Source organism: Carassius auratus, chromosome 3 (assembly GCF_003368295.1).
Source record: "Carassius auratus strain Wakin chromosome 3, ASM336829v1, whole genome shotgun sequence".
NCBI classification, from domain to species: Eukaryota; Metazoa; Chordata; class Actinopteri; order Cypriniformes; family Cyprinidae; genus Carassius; species Carassius auratus.
This window is the reverse complement of record NC_039245.1, coordinates 10,181,846-10,201,979: the sequence shown is the minus strand read 5'-3', so window position 1 is coordinate 10,201,979 and position 20,134 is coordinate 10,181,846. Positions and strand designations below refer to the sequence as shown.

The 20,134-nt window shown below is 38.3% G+C and overlaps 1 pseudogene; it reads right to left on the bottom strand.

Moving 5' to 3' along the window:
• Positions 1-19,210: 19,210 nt before the first annotated feature.
• Positions 19,211-19,928, bottom strand: LOC113047503 (gastrula zinc finger protein XlCGF49.1-like; annotated as a pseudogene).
• Between the last annotated feature and the right edge of the window lie 206 nt (positions 19,929-20,134).

Genomic DNA, 20,134 nt, shown 5'->3' with positions numbered 1-20,134 from the left:
GGGATGGAGGAAGGAGCAGAAGAAGCAGAAGATCAGAGATCAGGCAGAGATCTACTGGTTCTCCTGTGGGAACCCATTTACCTAATGTGTTAGTTAAACCAAAGATTTTCATCACTCACCTTCATGTTGTTCCAAGCCAGACTTTTGTTCATCTTTGAAACGAGAATCAGCTCATCGGTTCTCCAATCGGACACATCCGACAGAAACGGTTCTCGGTTCAGTGTACTGGTGATCCGAAAACCGATGTAACCAGTTCTTGACTTGAGAACGAGAACCGCTCCAGCAGTGGGTGTGTTCGTTCGTCATCTGGCTCGGCTCTGTGTTCATCTTCAGTTCGCTCTTCACAGCAGTTCAGTCAGTGTACTGTTTGAGTAAATGAATTACTTCGGGATATTGGTTTATTCTGAGGGAGTGTCAGTCACGTTAAAAAAGTTAACTGACAATGTGGAAAGGTGTACTCTCAATCTGAGGTGAAAGTGGCCTGTGCAATCTATAACTTTTTTTAATTATTTTAAATTATTTTGAAAATAGAGATGCAGCAGCTTATTTATGAGATTTGGGAGGCTCTTATTGTGTAATTCCACATCATACAGTATTGAAACAATGCAGCTGACACTGTGGTAAGGTGTACTCTCAATCTGAGGTGAAAGGGGTCTGTGCAATCTATAACTTTTTTAATATATATTTTTGAATGTAGAGATGCAGCAGCTTATTTATGAGATTTGGGAGGCTCTTATTTTGTAATTACACATCAGACTGTCCTCAAACTAAGCAGCTGACATTGTGGCAAGGTGTACTCTCAATCTGAGGTGAAAGTGGCATGTGCAATCTATAACCTTTTTTAATATATATTTTTAAAAGTAGAGATGCAGCAGGTTTTTTATGATGTTTGGGAGGCTCTTATTTTGTAATTCCACATCAGACTTACCTGAAACTATGCAGCTGACATTGTGGAAAGGTGTACTCTCAATATTAGGTGAAAGTGGCCTGTGCAATCTATAACTTTTTAAAATTATTTTTAATTATTTTGAAAATAGAGATTCAGCAGCTTGTTTATGAGATTTGGGAGGCTCTTATTTTGTTATTCCACATCAGACTGTCCCTGAAACCATGCAGCTGACATTGTGGAAAGGTGTACTCTCAATCTGAGGTGAAAGTGGCCTGTGCAATCTATAACTTTTTAAAATTATTTTTAATTATTTTGAAAATAGAGATGCAGCAGCTTATTTATGAGATTCGGGAGGCTCTTATTGTGTAATTCCACATCAGACAGTACTGAAACAATGCAGCTGACACTGTGGCAAGGTGTGCTCTAAATCTGAGGTGGAAGTGGCCTGTGCAATCTATAACTTTTTTTAATATATATTTTTAAAAGTAGAGATGCAGCAGGTTTTTAATGATGTTTGGGAGGCTTTTATTTTGTAATTCCACATCAGACTTACCTGAAACTATGCAGCTGACATTGTGGAAAGGTGTATTCTCAATATGAGGTGAAAGTGGCCTGTGCAATCTATAACTTTTTTAAAATTATTTTTAATTATTTTGAAAATAGAGATTCAGCAGCTTATGAGATTTGGGAGGCTCTTATTTTGTTATTCCACATCAGACTGTCCCTGAAACTATGCAGCTGACATTGTGGAAAGGTGTACTCTCAATCTGAGGTGAAAGTGGTCTGCACAATCTATAACTTTTATTCTTATAGAATTTAGCTGACACTGTACTTTCTGGTGGAACCAGTCTGTGCAATCTAGAACGTTTTTTTTTTTTATAGCTTTTCGAATGTAGAGGTGCAGCAAGCATATATTATTGTTCTTATTTTGTAATATGAGTATTAGAGGGTTTTTATTTTGGTATTCAGCATCAGACAGTAAGGGACTGTGTGTTGGGGGAAAAAAATATCATTCGCTGGAAGAGCACTGCATTCAGATGAGTTCTCTGACGGTTTTAACGTAATATGCAGTTTATACACGATCCTAGAAATAACGTGGTGGCTAGATTGACCGTGCTTTTCTGCTTGGTGGCTGGCTTGACCGCAGTGAGTAACTGCAACTGAGGCGGACAAACAAAACGTGCGACAAGAAGTTATCAGCATATGTCAATCGGTCCTGCCTACAGAGAAGACCAGACTCCCCAATCTCATTGACACAGTGCATCGCTTGGGTCAGAAGAAGAGAAATGAGCTGTCCAACGTTGACGAACCCAGGGGGATAATCATCCAGTTTACATCAAGGTGGATTTCTGATTCTCTGTGGAAAGCGGCGAAAAAATCTGAGTACCTGAAAAGTCAGGGTCTACGATTTGCTGAAGATCTTTCGAAGGTGGATAGAGCGCATCATCTCAAGCTGTGGCCAGCAGTACATGAAGCCCGTCTCCAAGGGAAAACTGCTAATTTTGTTGGCGGAAGAGCTTTTGAAAACTTGTTGTTGTACTTATTGAATCCTGACTAGGGCTTAATTTGTGCCGGAACAACTCCGAAATCTGATCATGCACCTCATTTTGTCGGATCCCCCTCCTTCAGGAGCGTCTTTTCAGAATGGCAGACAGAGAATAGCCAGATATGTGCCTTGAAAAATTATCCAAAATTAATATATCTATTATAATTCATTATTATTATTTTAAATCACAGGGTTTTAGAAATATTTAACCAATGATAAGTATTTAAAGGATCTTGTAAAACTTCGTAATCCCATTGGATCCTCAATCTTTCGCGAAACCTCGTCACTTCAAGCGGCTTCACTCAGATTGACACGCGCGCACAGCCTGGAGGAGACAGATCTCTGCTTTTCCACAAAGCAAGGGTAAATTAATAACTTTTTGAATAGTACGGCATTTCTTTACTCAAACACTATGTTTGTTAAGACTATAGTTTTTTTGTAGTTGAAGACTGGAGAAGTAGGTTTTTTACCATCTAGCCAAAATACTTTTGTACGTTTTAAATGTCCTGCTGTGCATAAGTGCTTAATCGTTTATATCATGAGATTTTGGCTAAGTGTATTAAAAAAAAAAAAAAACTAAGTGCCCATAGCAACAATAAACGTTATACCCTAACCTGTAAAAGTTGGTAATGGCATTTAATGTGCTGCACTTGCCTCAGATCTCCTCATTCACCAGCCAAAGACCTTGTTAACTCCATTTGAGCTTGTTTTTATATAGCTTAATGTTAATTGCAAGTGTCTGATACAACACAAGCAGTGTTGTTTAATTATTGATTTTTCTGCCTTTTCTTTCTTTCCCCCCTGTATTTTAGTAGAGTGTGCCATCAAACTGTTTTATTTGTCAAAACCCATCAGACATCATATTGTTTGTATTTGGATGCTTAAACAAAAAAACTATGAATAAGAACTTGTATATTATACTTGAGGCTTTGGATGTGACTGCGAGGGCACATAATACAGTCGTGGAGTGAGCGAGTGCCACATGACTTAAAATACTCATAAGGGTTAGTTCACCCAGATAGCAAAATTATGTCAATAATAACTCACTCTCATGTCGTTCCAAACCCGTGAGACCTCCGTTTATCCTCGGAACACAGTTTAAGATATTTTAGATTTAGTCCGAGAGCTCTCAGTCCCTCCATTGAAGCTGTGTGTACGGTATTCTGTCCATGTCCAGAAAGGTAAGAAAAACATCTTCAAAGTAGTCCATGTGACATCAGAGGGTCAGTTAGAATATTTTGAAGCATCGAAAATACATTTTGGTCCAAAAATAGCAAAAACAACCACTTTATTCAGCATTGTCTTCTCTTCCGTGTCTGTTGTGAGAGAGAGTTCAAAACAAAGCAGTCTGGATTTCCGGTTCGAGAACGAATCATTCAGTTCACCAAATCGAACTGAATCATTTTAACCCTCAAACCGTATTCACTTTATAGCCCTTAATCCTGTAATTGTGGACAAATGTGGGCACAGAGGACTCAGGTGTGATCCTATTTTTTATTTATTATAAATGTTATATCATTGTCTTCGATAAAGTTTTGTCTATCCATTTATGGTGCTTTTTAAAAAAATATATATATTTTTTTGAATTTATTTACCTCAAAAGTACCATATTTTCTATGTAAATTATGCTTATTTTTATGTTTTATGTTTTTAATTTTTTTAACTACATTAAAATATCATTTCAATAAGTTCTTAGAGCTAAAACCTAAAGATGAAGTGACTTTGCTGTCACCTGGTGTCTCATTTTGGTATTAAATTAACCAAAAACAATAATATCAATAGCCACTAGATGGCTATAGTACTTAATGGCTGCATATATAGGCTGAACTCTATGAACCACTGTATCACTGTTCAGATCCTTGATCCTCTGCTGACTCCAAACCACAGTTTGCCTGGTTTCCTTCTTCCCAACTGGATTCCAGGAGAATATCCAGGGTTTCTGCTGCACTAAACCTCCTTCTCATTGTGCTGCTTGCAGTGAACTGAGAAAATAACTGCCACTGCAGGTTTAGGTAGCATATGCTACATAAACGTTTTGTTTGGAAGTAACAACAAACCTTGCAGTAGCAGTTTGATCTGACTCTGAAGGTGTCAGGTGCCAGGTGGTTGATTGGATCATACCAAAAAACATGGTCAGACATTAGCCCAGCTCTGTCACAGGCTCATTGAATACATTGTTTGTGTGTGTGTGTATGAGTGTGAGTTTTTGCCATGATGAGAATGTTGTACAGGATCAGCTCTTCATTTGAGTGTATGTTAGATATGCATTGTATTGGATCTATTAATTTATTTTTACAAAAAAAAAAACAAGAAGAATGCTCTAAATTACAGTTTTTCCCATTCATTTCTATGGGTGCCCATTTTTGACCCAAATACAAGATTAAGGAGTTTTTTTTTTCACCCACTTAACATTGTAGAATTGAATCAAAAAATGTGTGTGTGTTCAGGAGGCAAACTTAGGAAAAGTAACCAAGTCTTGTACCGCTCAGATCAAGGGAAGTATTTTTTTAAAATAAATCAAAATTATTTTGCCCACATTTGTCCAGAATACGGTTCGCATCTCTAATAAGCATTAATCTACAAATGACTTAAGCTGTTAACTTTTTTAACGTGGCTGACACTCCCTCTGAGTTCAAACAAACCAATATCCCAGAGTAATTCATGTACTCAAACAGTAGACTGACTGAACTGCTGTGAAGATGAACACAGAGCCGAGCCAGATAACGACTTATGATAATGACCATGAAAAAGTGTAACTAGTAAAATGTTTACAGGTTATGTGAAAACTAGTACAAGTATATAAATAAATAAAAAGAGACTTACTCATGTTTATTATCTCTGTTGAATAAAGTGCTTCATTTTTTTTTTTTTTCTGAGGAAATCCAAATCTCAAATCGTCAACCACATCACATCTTTTTGGGGTGATTTATGTCTCATTCCTCTCATCGGGAAGCAAACAATAAAATAAAAAAACTTGAAGAACAGTCTCGCTGCTCTTTCTTCTGTGTGTGTATTCAAGCCGCGCGCTTCAGTTTGAATCTGAATAGAGCGTTCAGCGCGGGGGCATGGTCACATTAGATATAATGAAGGGAGACGTGAAAAACAGACATTCATATGGATTACTTTATCACAGAATATTTGTTTTCGGCGGCACTTGTTTAGTTTAAAAGCAGACATGTCAGGCTTTCTATAGATATATCTCTCATGTCTCTTCGTTGAGTATTCAGTTCATTTTAATGATGTGTTTGTACATGAAGATCAGCGCAGACAAAGGCTGCAGACAGCACACCTTGTTTGTTATCTTTATTTTATAAGTGCACAATGTTTTGTTGTTATTATGTCTGTATACAAAAAAGTAGACCCTTTACAGATTCGATTGATGTATTGCTCTTATCTGTATGATTAAAACGTAGAGTGTAATTTAAGTTTTTTTTCGGGGTCATCAGGAGAAAATGACTCATAACCTGTTTACGCGTTAAATTGACTCCAGAGGGTTAAAGTTTCAGTTCTACCAGCAGACAAATATGGACATTGATTCTGGTTAGAGAATCAGGCATGGTTCAATGATTTTTATAGTACTTTTCAGGTAGTCAGTGATATCCATTATAACATCATTTGGAGATGTGATAGATCAAAAGGCAGTACTTGACAGGTTATTGTGTTGTGTGTGTGTGTGTGTGGTCTGTGAAACAGATAAAGAATACAAATGAATACTCAACTGCCAGATAATATATTGATATTATATAACAAAGTAAAATCCAATACACGGCATAAAGCAGAATGGAATACAACAACATGTGTGAGTTCAACGTGATCATGCTGTGTTCACACCAAACGAGAATAGAGCATCAAATTTGCGTCTACCGCGTCTAGTTTGCCGCTTGAACATTTTGAATGCATTCGTGCATCTAGAGCGAAATAGACATGCCTAGAAAGCAAAAGTTTGAAGCAAAATCGACGCGCGTCTGAGGCGAAATCCGCTTCTTGTGGGAGGGGCAAGTAGTAGTGTCTGTTTGCAAGATGGCTGATGTTGATAATGCACCTTTGCATCACATCGCGATCGCCATTACATGTCTCAAAATATTCCACTGATCGGCAGACATTCACAATTATAAATAAGAAGTATTAACTAAACAATATTTACATGATTACTCAAATTTTTTTGCATGAACACACAACATTGAACATCAGTCTGCTGGAAGTAGCAACTACAATATCAGTCTGCCAGAAACAGTTGCTTAATTTCCATTCCGGGTGGTCTTTCTGACATTTTGATTAACGCTAAAAGGTATACTCTATCCCAAAATGAAAATGTTGTCATTAATCACGTCCCCTGATGTCGTTCTAAACCTGTTAAAGCTTAGTTTACTTCGGAACACAATTTAAGGTATTTGAAAACTGGGAGGCTTGAGACTGTCCCATAGACTGCCAAGTAAATAACAGTGTCAAGGTCCAGGAAAATATGAAAAGCATTGCAAAGCATCGCTTTGGTTAGAAAGAAAAAAGTGTTGGATGTACAATAAAAACAGACCTTGCACTAAAAGCACTATTAAAATAGGTAATGTAGGCTAATACAAAATAAACAATAACACGTTATCAATCTAGGATCGGTTGTTGATCAGGGGCCTGTTCTTCGTACGTCGCTTATTACATCCGAGATCAAATGACACATCCAAGATGATATCATCGTGCTAATCATGATCCGGCTAATTGGGTTCTTCGAACACACCTGTTGTGTATGATTAGTATCGCTGGATTGAGTTATCTGAGATAATTGCGTGTTCATGTGTTGGCTTAAAAGGGGATATGTATCGATACTCGAAACCATGATCAGCAGTGCAGCGATTGGCTGGTGGCAAGACGGCAATGTAATGACGTCATATAATTTAAAACGACACCTGACGAAAAACGTGACAAATTTCTTTTATAAGGAAATAAGGACTTTTATAAGGAAATAGCCAAGCAAACAAAACTACATAAATGTTATAATAGATACATGAAACAGATAATAGATACATGTTTTTATTTTATTAGAATTTTTTTCATGATTCCCATTTATTTAGATTTGCAATTTATAATAGTTGTGCAGTCTTTACATTTTTATTTCAATGTAGAAATTATCTATTCATTTCATTTTATATTTGGACAGATTTGTTACAAGCATTAATGAAAGTTTCTTAAGGGTCAATATCATGTTATCTGCATCTCCTGCGCTCCATCAAGCCACTCTTATAATAGCAGTCATCACTCAAAATAATGCACCACTCTATTATCTGTATAGCATGTGTGTAAGACTCATACAATTATGAATTAATAATTTTATGACAAATAAATATTTCAGTGAGTAAAATTGGCTGTCTAGTAGGCTGTTATGGACTATGGACAGGTTTTTTTCATATTATTTTTAAATAATTTTTTTAATGATTATTATTGTAAATTGTTGTCCCTGGATCAGTACTATACTCTTGTAATAAAGTAGCGGTGGTAGCAGACATATTTTGAGTATCAGTTCTGGTTTAAAAGAAGCGATCTAATCCTGTTTACATGAAATAAGCTGCTCCCGAGCAGGTTTAAGCTAATGGACCTGTTGCTATGACAGCAGCTCCGGGATGAGCTTCGAAGAACCCAACGATCCAAGATCACGCCAAATCATCAACAATCAAATCCAGCTAACTGAGTTAGCGACGTACGACGAACGGGCCCCTGTTCTGCATTTTAAATTAAACCCTTGATTTCTTTTTTGTTTTTTGTTTTTTACGGTTAACAGACACTCGTCAATTCTATTTTGTACTTAATGCCAATTCTTATAAGTGAAGTGACATTCAGCCAAGTATGGTGACCCATACTCAGAATTTGTGCACTGCATTTAACCCATCCGAAGTGCACACACACAGAGCAGTGAACACACACACACACACACACACACTGTGAGCACACACCCGGAGCAGTGTTCATCATTTATGCTGCGGCGCCCAGGGAGCAGTTGGGGGTTCGATGCCTTGCTCAAGGGCACCTAAGTCATGGTATTGAAGGTGGAGAGAGAACTGTAGATGCACTCCCCCACCCACAATTCCTGCCGGCCCGAGACTAGAACTCACAACCCTTCAATTGGGAGTCCGACTCTCTAACCATTAGGCCACGACTTCCCCCTTGAACGACTTCCCCCTTTACTACTAATACATTGCTCCCAGAGCATGTAGCAAAACCAGAACGTTAAAGTGACCTCGTCCCGTGAGCAGCAAACACAGACAACCAAATATGAATACATATGGCTGTTTATTAAACTACACTACAGGGGAACATACAACATCTGACTAGACACAAGCATACACACATTAAACATAGATGCCAATGCAAGGAAGGCATGGATAGAGAGAGAGCGCACTGCAGAAAGAGAGAGAGATAGAGAGAGAGTGTGTGCACAAGAGGCATGGTAGTATTTACTCATGAACTAAATCACAACTTGTTAAGAAACCTCAAAGAATCTCATCGCCTTCATTTAAAGGGGTCAAAGCCTAGAAGCACATCTAAATAGTTAAAAAGTTACTTTTTTGTAGTTTTTGTGGTTTTGTAGTTGCGGAGTAAAATATCCCATTGCATGTACAGTATTGTTCAAAATAATAGCAGTACAATGTGACTAACCAGAATAATCAAGGTTTTTAGTATATTTTTTATTGCTACGTGGCAAACAAGTTACCAGTAGGTTCAGTAGATTGTCAGAAAACAAACAAGACCCAGCATTCATGATATGCACGCTCTTAAGGCTGTGCAATTGGGCAATTAGTTGAAAGGGGTGTGTTCAAAAAAATAGCAGTGTCTACCTTTGACTGTACAAACTCAAAACTATTTTGTACAAACATTTTTTTTTTTCTGGGATTTAGCAATCCTGTGAATCACTAAACTAATATTTAGTTGTATGACCACAGTTTTTTAAAACTGCTTGACATCTGTGTGGCATGGAGTCAACCAACTTGTGGCACCTCTCAGCTGTTATTCCACTCCATGATTCTTTAACAACATTCCACAATTCATTCACATTTCTTGGTTTTGCTTCAGAAACAGCATTTTTGATATCACCCCACAAGTTCTCAATTGGATTAAGGTCTGGAGATTGGGCTGGCCACTCCATAACATTAATTTTGTTGGTTTAGAACCAAGACTTTGCCCGTTTACTAGTGTGTTTTGGGTCACTGTCTTGTTGAAACAACCATTTCAAGGGCATGTCCTCTTCAGCATAGGGCAACATGACCTCTTCAAGTATTTTAACATATGCAAACTGATCCATGATCCCTGGTATGCGATAAATAGGCCCAACACCATAGTAGGAGAAACATGCCCATATCATGATGCTTGCACCTCCATGCTTCACTGTCTTCACTGTGTACTGTGGCTTGAATTCAGAGTTTGGGGGTCGTCTCACAAACTGCCTGTGGCCCTTGGACCCAAAAAGAACAATTTTACTCTCATCAGTCCACAAAATGTTCCTCCATTTCTCTTTAGGCCAGTTGATGTGTTCTTTGGCAAATTGTAACCTCTTCTGCACATGCCTTTTTTTTAACAGAGGGACTTTGCGGGGGATTCTTGAAAATAGATTAGCTTCACACAGACGTCTTCTAACTGTCACAGTACTTACAGGTAACTCCAGACTGTCTTTGATCATCCTGGAGGTGATCATTGGCTGAGCCTTTGCCATTCTGGTTATTCTTCTATCCATTTTGATGGTTGTCTTCCGTTTTCTTCCACGTCTCTCTGGTTTTGCTCTCCATTTTAAGGCATTGGAGATCATTTTAGCTGAACAGCCTATCATTTTTTGCACCTCTTTATAGGTTTTCCCCTCTCTAATCAACTTTTTAATCAAAGTACGCTGTTCTTCTGAACAATGTCTTGAACGACCCATTTTCCTCAGCTTTCAAATGCTTGTTCAACAAGTGTTGGCTTCATCCTTAAATAGGGGCCACCTGATTCACACCTGTTTCTTCACAAAATTGATGACCTCAGTGATTGAATGCCACACTGCTATTTTTTTGAACACACCCCTTTCAACTAATTCAACTAATTGCCCAATTGCACAGCCTTAAGAGCGTGCATATCATGAATGCTGGGTCTCATTTGTTTTCTGAGAATCTGCTGAACCTACTGGTAACTCTACGTGCTATATATTTGTCAAGTGCTGAAATATTACCTCATATATAATATAATCCTTGAACGTTATATATATATATATATATATATATATATATATATATATATATATATATATATATATATATATATATATATGTATATACATTTTTTTTCTGATGAACATAAATGATGATATTTTGAAAAAAGTGGGAAACAGAACAGTTCTAGGGTATCACTGACTTCTTTAGTATTTATTTTTCCTTCTATGGAAGTCAAATGGTGTCCTAAATGGTCTGGTTACAAACTTTCTTCAATCTATATTCCATTGTGTTCATCAGAACAAAGAGATACAGGTTTGGTACAACTTGAGCGTGATTACATGAAATAATTTTCATTTAGGGGTGAACTATCCCTTTAAGAAATGCTATCAGCATGATGGTATAAAATCCTCCATCCAGTAGTTCCAAACCTGTATAAATCTCTTTGTGTGTTTCCCAAAAAAGCACTTAACATGAACATGTTCTACGTGCTATATATTTGTCAAGTGCTGAAATATTACCTCATATATAATATAATCCTTGAACGTTATATTCATCACCTGATGTGAATGAGAAATAAAATACCTTTCAAAAAGATTAAATTAATGTTCTTCTGGAGAAAGTGGAGTGGAATGAAAAAAAGTTTTAGGTCGTTTCTTATTTAGAGTATTATTACATGTACATATTGATAAAAAAAATCAATAAAATAAATAAAAATAAAATAAAACATTAATAAAAATGTGAATAGAGTGATATTTCACCCAAAATCCCAAAATAAAAGTTTATTTCTAAAGCTCTTTGTATATTATCTATTTCATGCTTTTCTCATGTAACACAATAATGACTTTAAAATATATTTTGTGGGTAGTTTTTTGGTCACATTTGATCTGCAATTAATATGTTATTTAATTAATTAATTAATAAGAACATTTTGTAAAGAAAAAGCATACAATAACAGTATTTGAACATTTACTCTCCCTATCCACACCCATGCAAAGTTTGATGGGAAGTGGAGATGATTTTTTTCTATATTTGATCAAGCCATGGATAATCAAAAAAATCTCTTCCACAAATCCAACACACGGGGTAAACCAGGATCCTGACATATCACGTCCCCTCCCGGAAAGTGCGTCCTCACACCACAGAACAACAGAAGTGGGGATATCGGTGAGAACTATGGAGGTTCTAGAGAAGGACAGACACCCGGCAGGGGGCAGGCAGACAGAGTCTAGGGTGGAGACGATGGAGGGAGGAGCCATGGAGGAGGCTCTGACCGACGGCGGTGGATCTGGGAGCCTGCGGTGGAGCCAGAGCAACAGAGGACTGAAGCAGAGCCGAGGACGAGGTGAGGCAAGAGCAGAGGAGTCCTGAGGTGCAGGACGGTCCACACCAGACCAAGGTGGAGTTAACACAGGGGGTAAATCCAACATTAATCCAACATAAGGAACAGGAGGTAGACACAGGTACATCACTTGTAGACCCGACAGAAAAAAAGCTGAACTGGGGAGCGTTTCCCAGAACCATAGTTGCTAACCTGTTAGCAACTTAGTTGGTTTGCAATAGGAAATTGCATATTGCATTTCAACCAACAAAGTCGTTAACTTAGTTAGCAACTATGGTTTTGGGAAACGCACCCCAGACTAGGACTCATAACAACAGGGCAATCAGGGGAACACAGTTGAACAGAATGACTAATTAATTAAACTAGGACACACAGGGACAGAAATGGGGCAAAATACGACACAGAACGGTCCAGGATCCTGACACTATGTGATGGAAATATGTTCTTTCAACATGAAAACATTGAGTAAACAGGGCTGCAGACAAAAAAAAAAGTAATAAAATCAAGTAAGGAGCCATTGGATCCTGTAAGAAAAAAAATGTGTGCACCAAATGACTTTTTTGGGTACCACACCTAATCATACTGTAATGTGTTTGTCTCATCTTATCTTGACTTTATCAGCATTTTAATCCATCTTGTAGATGACCAGGGAACTAAGGTTCACTTAAAGTCAGAACTAAAAGTATTCTCCTACTTGAAATTTACAGTCACACATTGTTTATTACACAGAATCTGTAACAATATTATTGATCATAAGCATCACTTGGCCCCTGAGTGTAGTTTGGCTCTTCCTCTAATCATCCTGTAAATATTGTCATACACTCTTAAAAATTAAGGTGCTTCACGATGCCACAGAAGAACCTTTTTTTGTCTAAATGGTTCCATAAAGAACCTTTTACATCTGAAGAACAAGAAATGTCTCTTTACAGGATCTTTGACTGATTGGTTCTGTGAAGAACCTTTTAAGCACCTTTATTTTCAAGATGTCTTTCACACTTTCAGACTGCTTTTCTTAATTAGTAAAATGTAATTTTATAGGAGTTTAATCATGTAGACAACTGGTTAAGTAAAAATATGAATATGCAATAATAGCACATAAACATAGCAAAATGCTCCTCTTTAGTTCTTTTTCTAGCTGACTGATGAGCTTTTGGACGATGATAGATGATGGTAAATGTATATTATGTTTACAAGCTTTACACGTTTTCCGCAGTTTGAAACACTGAATTAGCTTTTACACAAGACATTTCAGTAAGTTGTACTGTAGACTCTCTTTTAAATAGCCTACTGTTTGATGATAATTCATGATCGTTATGTACTACAGTAGTAAAGTTCAAGATTAAATGGTTTACTTGCCACTTGAACTGAGGCGCTAAAGCAATCCCGCCTGCAGCATTAAAGATTGCCAAAAATGTATTTATTGTTTGAAAAAATTAAAAATGATGTGACTTTCAGCCAAGCATGGTGACCCATACTCAGAATTTGTGCTCTGCATTTAACCCATCCAGAGTGCACACACACGCCTAACCTGATTTTACCAAGTGAGACATGTTCCTGGGACAACATCGTTGTTGACCCTGGAACAACATTGTGATTAACCAATCAGATTTGAAGAACCAGTTTATAGATTTTGTGAAGTTTATGCTTAAAATCAGTGTTTGGTGCTTGTACATCAGTGTCATTCATCTATCATTTCCTCTGATTTTAGGGATTACTCATGGTTAAGGTTAGGTTTAGGTGTAGGGATATGGTTAAGAATATATTTTTGGAGTAAAATGTTGTTCCAGGGTCAACAAAATATGTTGACCTAGGAACACATCGGACTTGGCAAAATCAGGACGTGCCACACACACAGAGCAGTGAACACACACACACACACACACACACACACACACACACTGTGAACACACACAGAGCAGTGGTCATCATTTATGCTGCGTGTCCAGGGAGCATTTGGGGATTCAGTGTCTTGCTCAAGGACACCTCAGTCGTGGTATTGCCAGCCCAAGACTTGAACCCACAACCCTAGGATTAAGAGTCAAACTCTCTAACCACTAGGCCAAGAATTTCATTATGAATTTGTAATAATTTTACTAAAAAGTACTAAAGCACACTTTCACTTCTTAGGTCTCCATCTTTTCTCTCTCTCTCTCGCGCTGCTCAACTGAGCTGTGTTCATCAGGTGTGTGTCAGCGCTGCTGCGCGGCAGAGATGAGGACTGTTTGAAACTCTTTTTTTTGTTTGTTTGTTTTATTAAAACTTTGATGCACATCATCTCCATTTAATATGTGTCACCACTGGTGACCTCAGCAAAAACTTTAATATTTCATTTTGGTCAATTCATATTTTGGTCACAAACGTGACCGTTTTAGTTGCAGTCTGGAGCCCTGTTTAAGCCAGAGTAACCATTTCAAGTCAGTTTAACATGTGAACAATAAGTGTTTGAAACCATCCGTAGTGTTACAGTTTTTTTCAATCGCTAACAAGTGCTTAACCATACTTCAGATATGTTTTCTAAACTCTTATCACAGACTCACACCTACAAAACACAATTGGCCAAATGGATAATTTTCTTCTCAAAAACACATTTTGTTAAATATATACTAAATCTTCATTTCAAAATAGAACACATCTTTATCTGCACACACCAACTTTACCAAAACACTGGAAATCTGACTCAAAATTAAATTATTCTGTCAAAGAATAACACTTGTTTTCATCTCACAAGGTACATGCAGTCAATCAAAGTACACCAGGTTTCAAAATACTGGCTATTGTTGACATTACTAAAACTGCATAGACTTTTATGTTTCAGTTTTTCAGGTATTTGCATGCAAAACATGCAATTCACTGTTTTACACTAAATTTCTTGGTTTGGAACTGTATGTCCAAATGTACAGTAATGTTCACATTCAAAAGCATTCCAGTAAAAAGCAATTTTTCCCTTTACTGTTTACTGCAGGAGGCAGTACAGTAGAAACACGGTATGATAGAACAGAACAGGTTCGACAGTATTGCTTACAGTGAACAAAATATCAATGAAACACATAAGAGCATTCTGAACATAAAACAACAACAGCAAAAAGCCCAGATAAAAAAGGGGGGGGGGGGGGTTAAATAAAAACAATCTCTCACTGCTCCTGCTCCTCTCACTGCATCTCTCACTGCTCCTCTCACTGCTCCTGCTCCTCTCACTGCTCCTTCTCCTCTCACTGCATCTCTCACTGCTCCTCTCACTGCTCCTGCTCCTCTCACTGCTCCTTCTCCTCTCACTGCTCCTGCTCCTCTCACTGCTCCTCTCACTGCTCCTGCTCCTCTCACTGCATCTCTCACTGCTCCTCTCACTGCTCCTCTCATTGCTCCTGCTCCTCTCACTGCTCCTGCTCCTCTCACTGCTCCTGCTCCTCTCACTGCATCTCTCACTGCTCCTCTCATTGCTCCTGCTCCTCTCACTGCTCCTGCTCCACTCACTGCATCTCTCACTGCTCCTGCTCCTCTCACTGCTCCTCTCACTGCTCCTCTCACTGCTCCTCTCACTGATCCTCTCACTGCTCCTGCACCTCTCACTGCACCTGCTCCTCTCACTGCTCCTATCACTGCTCCTCTCACTGCTCCTGCTCCTCTCACTGCTCCTGCTCCACTCACTGCATCTCTCACTGCATCTCTCACTGCTCCTCTCACTGATCCTCTCACTGCTCCTGCACCTCTCACTGCACTTGCTCCTCTCACTGCTCCTATCACTGCTCCTCTCACTGCTCCTGCTCCTCTCACTGCATCTCTCACTGCATCTCTCACTGCTCCTCTCACTGATCCTCTCACTGCTCCTGCACCTCTCACTGCACCTGCTCCTCTCACTGCACCTCTCACTGCACCTGCTCCTCTCACTGATCCTCTCACTGCTCCTGCTCCTCTCACTGCTCCTGCTTCTCTCACTGCTCCTGCTCCTCTCACTTCTCCTGCTCCTCTCACTGCTCCTGCTCCTCTCACTGCTCCTCTCACTTCTCATGCTCCTCTCACTGCTCCTCTCACTGCTCCTGCTCCTCTCACTGCTCCTCTCACTTCTCCTGCTCCTCTCACTGCTCCTGCTCCTCTCACTGCTCCTCTCACTTCTCCTGCTCCTCTCACTGCATCTCTCACTGCTCCTGCTCTTCTCCCTGGGCCCCTTGCTCTTACTCTTCCTCGTCCATACATTACAGTGTTTCTCTTTTTCTGTTTCTGTTTCCAAAAACATCACTCTTCAAAGTCCTCCTTTTATTGTATAAGTTTATTGTCTAAAAAATAACCCCTGCCATTGAGTCTAAGCCAGATTGGAATCAGTTGTGGTTGGCCTAATTTACACAACATAAATCAGCTAAGATAAATTGTTTTTTAACTGATATCATTGCAGAAGCAGAGGTTTTTATACTGTATATAAGGTTTGGAACATTGTTTTTGCTATTGTGGGATGTTGTGTGTTAACATTTGTAAATACTACAAAAACGATCCATAATTTTGTTGGAAGGTATAGCTTGTCTGTTCAGAAAATGTAAGCATTGTGGAAATGTATTTAATGACCCCATATTGTGTGAAAACGACATGAAATGTGTGAATGGTATGGCCACAATAGACAGATGCTGTGCTAATTGTGTTTAGAGTTTTGAAAATGTGACAACTGCTTGGACAAATGCTTGTTAGCGACTGAAAAAAACTGTAAATCAAAATGAATTTTGTGTTCGAGCTCAATTTATTAAAGGCCTTTTGTCTTTCACAATGAGATGTTGATATTTAATCAAAAGTTACTTCTCATATCTTGTGTATGTGCACTATAGTTGTTATACCTTTTTACACTGCTGTATATATGCTGCTGTTCTCTGGTGGAGAGTTCTGACTGAATCATGGGTAATGCAGTTTTTACAGCAGGAATCAACAAGTGCAAATACAACCAACTAACAACCTCAGAGCTGAGCTGGAGTTGATTGCTTTACATCTCTGTGCAGCTGTGGAACACATTCATCTTATCTGCTGGCATAGCATCAGGAGCATGTTTTTTTTATAGTCATTTACATCAGTCTATCGTTCTTTAAGGTTTCTCATTATATGGTAACATCATTTGCTATGTATTGCTTTAAGCATGCATGAAGTCCATCTAATTAATGAATTCTTAATTTAGTTGTGACAATTCTGTGCAATATTTCAATTACCAATGATTTTAGAAATTGTTTAAAGGGGTGATTAAGTGTATTATATTTATGTTTATATTCGCTTTTTTATATATATTAAAAGTTTATTAATCTGAACGTCTATTTCTGCATTCCAAGCTTACAGCGTCATAATTCTCTACACCAATAAGATCATCTTAATCATAAACCAGTAAGCGCTGAGATGACTGCACTCTGGCTTACTACGATTGCAGTAACTGGCATGGAGAGACCAGATAAAAAGCCACTGGAGAACGGGAAGGTGGAGAGAGTCTGGACTAAGAGCTTGTGCATCTTCTCCCAATAGCAGTGGGATGAGCCATGCCCCTATCACAAAAAATAAAAATAAATAAATAGTTTTTATTCATTTTTAAATAATTATTTTATTCATTAAATCAATAAAAAGTGAGTGTAAAAAAAATGCTGTTCTTTTTAACTTTTTTTCCTGAAAAAAAAAAAAAGCTTTGAGCATGAGATGTCTTAAATATCTTACTGAATGTTGAACAGTAGTGTATATTTGAGGATAAGTTATTAGCCATATGGTTCAGTGTTCTTTGTGGATGTTGTCTGACAGGACAACATTAGCATTGAATAATATAGGTAAATATGTAACAGTTTTTAATTGCAATAGTTCTTAGATTTATGAGTTAGAAAATCTTTAGCCATCCACTAGGGGGCAAACTGACTCCCGCTGCTAGTCGACAGTTGGCTCGAGTATCAGTCACGATTATTGACATCTGTTGTTGTGCACAATTTTCGACCCCCTGCCGAATTATTACCCTCCTTGTTCAAGTTGCTACCTGATTGCCTAATCTTAACCCCTCCTTCACACCTACTCCTAACCCTACCAATACTAGGGGGGTAATAATTCGGCAGGGGGTCGAAATTGGGCACAACACAGTGTCGGAAATCCAATCACGGATTGACATGTTGTTATCTCAGAAACACATTCAGCCATCACAGTGAATCAGGTAAAGTGGTTATATATTCATGTTTCAGTGTAGTTACGCACACTATACCGGGGGGATGGGGTTGGGTACTAAACCTTTTTTAGGTGGGTTTCAGCCACCCTGTCTGTCACCTTAGACCCTAAAAGCTGTCTTAATGATCAGGCCAGTGCTGCTTCCTCAAGAAAGTTTTTCATTCTCACGTGTTTTAAGTCTTGTCAGTTCGTTAATTTTAAGTCATTTAACCCCAAGACATCTCAATGCGGTACTCAGGGCTGTGATAAAGAATTTCTTATGGTGTTATTTTACTGACAAATGTTGTAAATACAATGCGCGAGCGCAAAACTCTCTGCTCACGCGCAGATTTTCTTTGCTCTCACACAAAACCAGACACGTGAGGCATGGAAATGGCAAAACTTCGTACAAACCTAAACACAAACAAAAAAGAGATATAGCAAAACAAAGAAGCTACAATAACCAGTTTATGTTAAAACAAAAATACAATAATATTGGTTTGTTCAGAAATCCTCTTTGATAAACTTGATTATAAAGTTAGAGTATTAAGATATTTGTTTACATCAGGCACAATGTTAAGGTTTTTTTTTGGTTTAAAGCCCTTCCCCCTTAGGAATTTCAGTCTGGTTCTGCTGGGTGGGGGGATGTCAATGGAAGTGTTTAACTCATGGGTTTCCATGTGATGCCCAGCGTTGCATTTCAATTACGAACAACAAATTTGACAATCTCTTCTGCAAATTAAAATAGTCAATAATTGTTCTAGTGGTGTTAATGTTGAAAGCTGTTGTGTGAACAAGTTGGTTGGTTGGTTATCTTCCTTGGGACTTGTGGCACAGAATGTTTTATGACTTCCTGAGGAATTCGGCTTTGATATACTCTTTTCTCCGCTGCATGGATCTTCTTGGGTATCTTCAGGTGATTTTTAAAAGCAAAACTCTTCCCGCACTGATCACATGTGTGTGGTTTCTCTCTGCTGTGGATCGTCTCGTGTTTTCTCAGACTTGCTGACTGACTGAATCTCTTGTCACAGTGTGAACACTTGTAAGGTTTCTCTCCAGTGTGAATCCTCTGGTGCAGTTTTAAACAGTTTGCTGAAATAAAAGTGTTCTTACACTCAAAGCACATGTAAGATTTTTCACCGGTATGTATTTTCTGATGTCCTTTTAAACTTTGCAGAAGTGAAAAACTCTTTCCACAATCAGAACATGAATGTGGCTTCTCCTTCGTATGAACTGTCAGGTGATTCTTCAGGTGTGATCCAGAAACAAATCTTTTGCCGCACTGATCACAAGCATACGGCTTCTCTCCGGTGTGGATCCTCGTGTGAATAGTAAGTTCATGTTTGTATGGGAATCTCTTTTCACACTGATCACACATGTATGGTTTCTCTCCGGTGTGGATCTTCATGTGTTCTTTAAGGTGTGGTGATTGTGTGAAAGTCTTTCCACACTGATCACATGCATACGGTCTTTCTCCCGTGTGGATCCTCGTGTGTCCCTTAAGATGTGTTCTCTGTGTGAAGCTCTTCCCGCACAGATCACACGTGAACGGCTTCTCTCCAGTGTGAACTCTCATGTGTCTCTTGAGTCTCCCTGTATCTGTGAAGCTTGTCCCGCACAGATCACATGTGAACGGTTTCTCTCCGGTGTGGATCCTCATGTGAACATCAAGATGTTGTTTGGTTGTGAAACTCTTTCCACACTGAGAGCAGGTCAAAGAATTCTTGACTCTTCTTTTCTTTAAAAATGTCTTTTTAGTCTTTGAGCGACTCAAAGGTTTTTCTCCAGGGTTCTCGTGATGTTTCTCCTCTGCTTCACTCAGTTCTTCACTCTCCTCGCTTTCTTCCATCAGATCTGAAATGAAAAAAAATGTTTACATTAATTTTCAGTAAATATTCAGTAAATAATTCAAAAATAGTAACATAAAGTAAAAGGACATAGAAGTGAGCTCTGATGAAATAGCCTAAAGTAGATACCTGTTATAAAATATTACAGTCATTTTGATGCTTTTTATAAATTAATTTTACATCCCTGAAACTTTCCATAAATTAGTTACA